Source organism: Ovis aries, chromosome 6, assembly GCF_016772045.2.
Source record: "Ovis aries strain OAR_USU_Benz2616 breed Rambouillet chromosome 6, ARS-UI_Ramb_v3.0, whole genome shotgun sequence".
Classification (NCBI taxonomy): Eukaryota; Metazoa; Chordata; class Mammalia; order Artiodactyla; family Bovidae; genus Ovis; species Ovis aries.
In genome coordinates this window covers 27,835,973-27,842,004 of record NC_056059.1, presented here as the reverse complement: position 1 = coordinate 27,842,004, position 6,032 = coordinate 27,835,973, and the positions used below count along the sequence as shown (strand labels likewise).

General features: G+C 38.6%; 1 pseudogene; it reads right to left on the bottom strand.

Annotated features, from left to right (window-relative positions):
* Window positions 1-1,072: 1,072 nt before the first annotated feature.
* On the bottom strand, window positions 1,073-2,858 carry LOC121819815 (NADH-ubiquinone oxidoreductase chain 1-like; annotated as a pseudogene).
* Between the last annotated feature and the right edge of the window lie 3,174 nt (window positions 2,859-6,032).

The window sequence follows — 6,032 nt, the reverse complement described above, 5'->3', positions numbered from 1 at the left end:
ATAACAGGCAATTGATTGGGTCAATCTCAGATGTGTAGGGGGTGGTGAGGTATCTAGAATCCCATTCAGGACGTATTATATTTAGTCCTCATGTTTCCTTAGGCACTTCTTGGCACTGATAAATGTCTGTGTTTTAAATCCACATCTAATATTTTCAAAATCACCCCAAATATTCTCACTATAATTATGTTATTATTCCAAAGTTTTAAATTCCCATAGTTTAATCACATAGTGAGCTATCACCATAAGAGATAATATATAGATTCCATAAGAATAGTAATAAACTTTTTTCTTCTCAGTTTTCTTCTTTTTTTCTTTATGCTTTACTTTCTGCTTTCATTTATTCATTCATTTCTCTCTCAAAATATTAATTGACTGCCAACTGCAACAGATATCATCCCATGCTATGAGAATTCATTCAACAACAAAGCATGAGAAAAACTTTTTTTGTGGGGTTTACATTTTAGTGAAGAAGGACAAAAATGTAAAAAATGAGCATAGTAATTAAATTATATAATACTTTAGAAAGTGACAAATGGCTTGGGATAAATACAGCAGGATAAGGAAGATTGGGAGGACAGGAGTAGTCAAAGACCTCATTAACTGACACACAAGATAGAGCTGAAGGAAATCTAAGAGTGAGCCATGCAGCTATATGGAGAGAGAGGCAACAGCCCCAGCAAAGACTTTGAGTCAGGTGCTAGCTGGGGTATGTGAGGAATTAGTAAGAATTCTAGCACAGGAGACAGGAAAAGCAACAGAGCAGGTAGTAGGCAGCACCATCAGCAAATGTAGTTCAGTTCAGTTCAGTCACTCAGTCGTGTCTGACTCTGCAACCCCATGAATCGCAGCATGCCAGGCCTCGCTGTCCATCACCAACTCCCGGAGTTCACTCAAACTTACATCCATTGAGTTGGTGATGCCATCCAGCCATCTTATCCTCTGTCATCCCCTTCTCCTCCTGCCCCCAATAATAGGATAATTATGAGGATAATTGGATTTATTAGTACGGGAAGGATATGAACCAACATTTTCGGGGTATGGGCCCGATAGCTTAATTAGCTGACCTTACTATTAGAATTTGGTGTAATTGGGAGCACGAAGAGTTTTGGGTTCTTAGGAGTAGGTTCAATTCCTATAGTTCTAGAAATAAGAGGATTTAAACCTCTATTATTTACTCTATCAAAGTAACTCTTTTGTCAGACATATTTCTTATGTTTGTGGGGGGATGCTTGATAGGAGAATAGGTAGCGATACGTGTCATATGCATAGGGCTAGTGTTAGGGGTAGAAAATTTTTTCATAGTAAGTGTATTAGTTGGTCGTAACGGAATCGGGGGTAGGATGCTCGGATTCATAGGAAGGTAATTGTGAGTAGTAGCGATTTGATGGTGAAGTTGATTGTGTAAAGTTCTGGTATGTATGGGTTGTGAAATGCTCCTAAGAAGAGGGTTGTTGTGAAGATGTTTATTATGATAATATTCGCATATTCTGCTATAAAGAATAGGGCGAATGGTCCGGCAGCATATTCTACGTTAAAGCCTGATACTAGTTCAGATTCTCCTTCGGTGAGGTCAAATGGTGCTCGGTTTGTTTCTGCTAGTGTTGAGATAAATCATATTATTGCTAGGGGTCATGCTGGGAAGATTAATCATACTTGTTCTTGTGTAATGATTAGTGTAGAGAGGGTAAAGGATCCATTTATTAGTAGGACTGATAGTAAAATAATTGCTAGTGTTACTTCATAAGAGATTGTTTGTGCTACTGCCCGTAGGGCTCCAATGAGAGCATATTTTGAGTTGGAGGCTCAACCTGATCAGAGGATTGAGTATACGGCTAGGCTTGATATGGCTAATATGAAGAGGACTCCTAAGTTTATATTGATGAGGGGATAGGGTATGGGTAGGGGGATTCATATAGTTAAGGCTAGGGTTAGTGCTAGGATGGGGGCTAGAATGAATATTGAGATTGAGGATGTGGCGGGTCGTAGGGGTTCTTTGATGAAGAGTTTAATTGCGTCGGCGATGGGTTGAAGTAAGCCATATGGTCCTACAACGTTTGGGCCTTTTCGAAATTGTATATAACCTAGAACTTTTCGTTCAACTAGTGTAAGAAAAGCTACAGCTAGGAGAATAGGAATGATGAGTGTTAGAACGTTGATTATAAACATTTTGTTAAGGAGAGGATTTGAATCTCTGAGTATAAAGGTTTAAGTTTTACGCAATTACCGGGCTCTGCCACCTTAACTGGGCCCTTTTCTAGGGCAGGTTTTGTTGTGAAATTAATTAAGATAAAGTCATTAATTGGTTTAAGGCGCTTTGTTAAAGTTGGCCTTATTTCTCTTGTCCTTTCGTACTGGGAGAAATACATAACAGATAGAAACCGACCTGGATTACTCCGGTCTGAACTCAGATCACGTAGGACTTTAATCGTTGAACAAACGAACCTTTGATAGCGGTTGCACCATCGGGGTGTCCTGATCCAACATCGAGGTCGTAAACCCTATTGTCGATATGGACTCTTGAATAGGATTGCGCTGTTATCCCTAGGGTAACTTGTTCCGTTGATCAAGTTTTTGGATCAATAAGCGATGGTTTGGTTTGACTTGTTAGTCTAGTCTTTAAAATCGCTCGGAGGATTTTCTGTTCTCCGAGGTCACCCCAACCGAAACTGTTAACTCATAAGGAGTGTTGTTATCCCTTGGTGGTTGAATTTATTTTCCTTGAGTTACTTAGTTAAAGCTCCATAGGGTCTTCTCGTCTTGTTGATTTATCCCCGCCTCTTCACGGGGAGGTCAATTTCACTGATTGGAAGTAAGAGACAGTAAAACCCTCGTGTGGCCATTCATACAAGTCCTTATTTAGAGAACAAATGATTATGCTACCTTTGCACGGTCAGAATACCGCGGCCGTTTAACGTTTAGTCACTGGGCAGGCAGTGCCTCCAATACTAGGGATGCTGGAGTTGATGTTTTTGGTAAACAGGCGGGGTTTAGTGTTTGCCGAGTTCCTTTTACTTCTTTGAATCTTTCCTGGGTGCACTCCTGTGTTGGGTTAACAGTATAAGTAATAAATCATTTATTGTTGGGTTATTTTTATTTACTGTTAACGGTCAGGGTATTATCAGCTACTGACTTAAACTTGTGCTAGGAGAAAATATTTCTTGTTACTCATATTAACATTATTGCTTCTATTTAGTAATAGAATAGTCCAGTATTAAATCTAGGAGTTGGCTAATGTTATTGCTGGGATTAATAATACTATTGTTGTTGAGCTTTAACGCTTTCTTAATTGATGGCTGCTTTTAGGCCTACTATGGTATTTTTAGATCTTACTCTCTAGTGAAGGTTGTACCCATTTCTAAAAGGCTGTACCTTTTTAGACTAACTTTTAAAGATACAGTGGGATTTATTTGTATTTTTGGTATCTTTAAAGCTGAACTAAAATTCATTTTCTGGACAACCAGCTATCACCAGGCTCGTTAGGCATGTCACCTCTACTTATGGATCTTCTCACTATTTTGCCACATAGATGAGTTGGTTCTAATAAACTGTCTATAAGTAGCTCGTCTGGTTTCGGGTTACTTAGCTAAAATTCGTTTTGTTAAGTTTTTTGCTCGTTAATTCATTATGCAAAAGGTACAAGGGTTAATCTTTGCTTTTTTGTACTATGATTTTTTTCTTTCATCATTCCCTTGCGGTACTTTCTCTATAGCGCCGTGTTTAGAATTTCTATCTCCTATACTTTAATTAGGGTAAATGTTTTATTTTAATTAATTTAGTTATTTAAACTGGAGAGTGGGAGATTTTGGGCTAGGTATAGTTCAAGATACTCATAATGTGTGAAATCTTCTAGGTGTAAACTAGATGCTTTAATTAAGCTATATCTTGGTTTATCCAAGCACACTTTCCAGTATGCTTACCTTGTTACGACTTGTCTCCTCTCGTGTGGTTGATATATGTAAATAGGTTTAAGTATATCATATTTACTTGAGGAGGGTGACGGGCGGTGTGTGCGTGCTTCATGGCCTGATTCAACTAAGCACTCTATTCTTAGTTTACTGCTAAATCCTCCTTTGGCTATTAATTTCATAATGGCTTTCGTATTAAATTTTCTTGGGTAGAAAATGTAGCCCATTTCTTTCCACTCCATAGGTTACACCTTGACCTAACGTCTTTATGTGTTATTATTGAGCTTACTTTTGTTCCTTTTTTAGGGTTTGCTGAAGATGGCGGTATATAGACTGTATTAGCAAGGATTGGTGAGGTTTATCGGGGTTTATCGATTATAGAACAGGCTCCTCTAGAAGGGTATAAAGCACCGCCAAGTCCTTTGAGTTTCGGGCTGTTGCCGGTAGTACTCTGGCGAATAATTTTGTTTTTATAATTATTTGTGTTTAGGGCTAAGCATAGTGGGGTATCTAATCCCAGTTTGGGTCTTAGCTATGGTGTATCAGCTATTGTAGGGTTACTTTCGTCATTTATTTTTGTTATAATTATGGCTTTTTACAGTTTAATTAAAATTTAACTCTATTTAGTATGATGCTTTAACACGCTTTACGCCGTACTCCTGTTAGCTTGGGTCAATCGTATGACCGCGGTGGCTGGCACGAGATTTACCAACCCTGGTCAATATGGCTTAGTCAAACTTTCGTTTATGGCTTAATTTTTGTTACTGCTGTCTCCCGTGGGGGTGTGGTTAAGCAAGGCGTTGTGAGCTACAAGAGTGTGTGCTTGATACCTGCTCCTTTTAGTCCTGTGTGATTCGAAGGGCGTTACTCACCGGGGCGTGGATGCTTGCATGTATAAGTCTATTGAAAGTTAACAGGAAGGCTGGGACCAAACCTATATGTTCATGGAGTCAGTAGACTCATCTAGGCATTTTCAGTGCCTTGCTTTAAGTTTAAGCTACATTAACTATGCGTTATGTATGTGACCCAGGTGCCTATATATTTACTTCGGTTGGAGTATGAATTTGAGTATTGAGGGCGGGATAAATTTATATTAATATCTAGGGGGAAGTGTGTTAAAAATGGTGATAAATATTTAAGGGGAAGGGGGGAAAAAGAATATATAAATGCACGATACAGCAGATATGTCCTGTGACCATTAATTATATTATGCCCATGCTTACCATTATGAGGATGCTCAAGATGCAGTTAAGTCCAGCTACAATTCATGCTCCGGGTCGGGGCCTCAGACGGCCATAGCTGAGTCCAAGCATCCCCAAAAATTAAAAAATACCAAATGCATGACACCACAGTTATGTTAGGCATGGGCTGATTAGTCATTAGTCCATCGAGATGTCTTATTTAAGGGGAAAGAGTGGGCGATTTTAGATGAGATGGCCCTGAAGAAAGAACCAGATGCCTGTTAAAGTTCATTAAATAGTTACCCCCACAGTTAATGGGCCCGGAGCGAGAAGAGGGATCCTTGCTGAGCGGGTTGTTGGTTTCACGCGGCATGGTGAACAAGCTCGTGATCTAATGGACGGGATATGCATGTTGACTAGGACGGATTTGACTTTATGTACTATGTACGGTCAAGCAATTTAATGTCCTATATGCTTTAATGAAACGAATGTACATGCTTATACGCATGGGGTAAATCATTTAATGTACTTTATACATATAATGTCTGTATTACATTAATACTAATGTACATGCTTATACGCATGGGGTAAATCATTTAATGTACTTTATACATATAATGTCTGTATTACATTAATACTAATGTACATGCTTATACGCATGGGGTAAATCATTTAATGTACTTTATACATATAATGTCTATATTACATTAATACTATGTACGTGCTTATATGCATGGGGTAAATCATTTAATGTACTTTATACATATAATGTCTATATTACATTAATACTATGTACTCGTTTGCATGTTTAAGACAGACATAAGATATGTTGGGTTTATGAACGCTCGTGTCCGTGGGTGGATGGTTGTGCTTTTCTTGTATGGGTTGTTATGTGGGCTTGTGGAGTGGGAAGTCCGTGTTGTATGTTTGGGAGTTTTAGCAA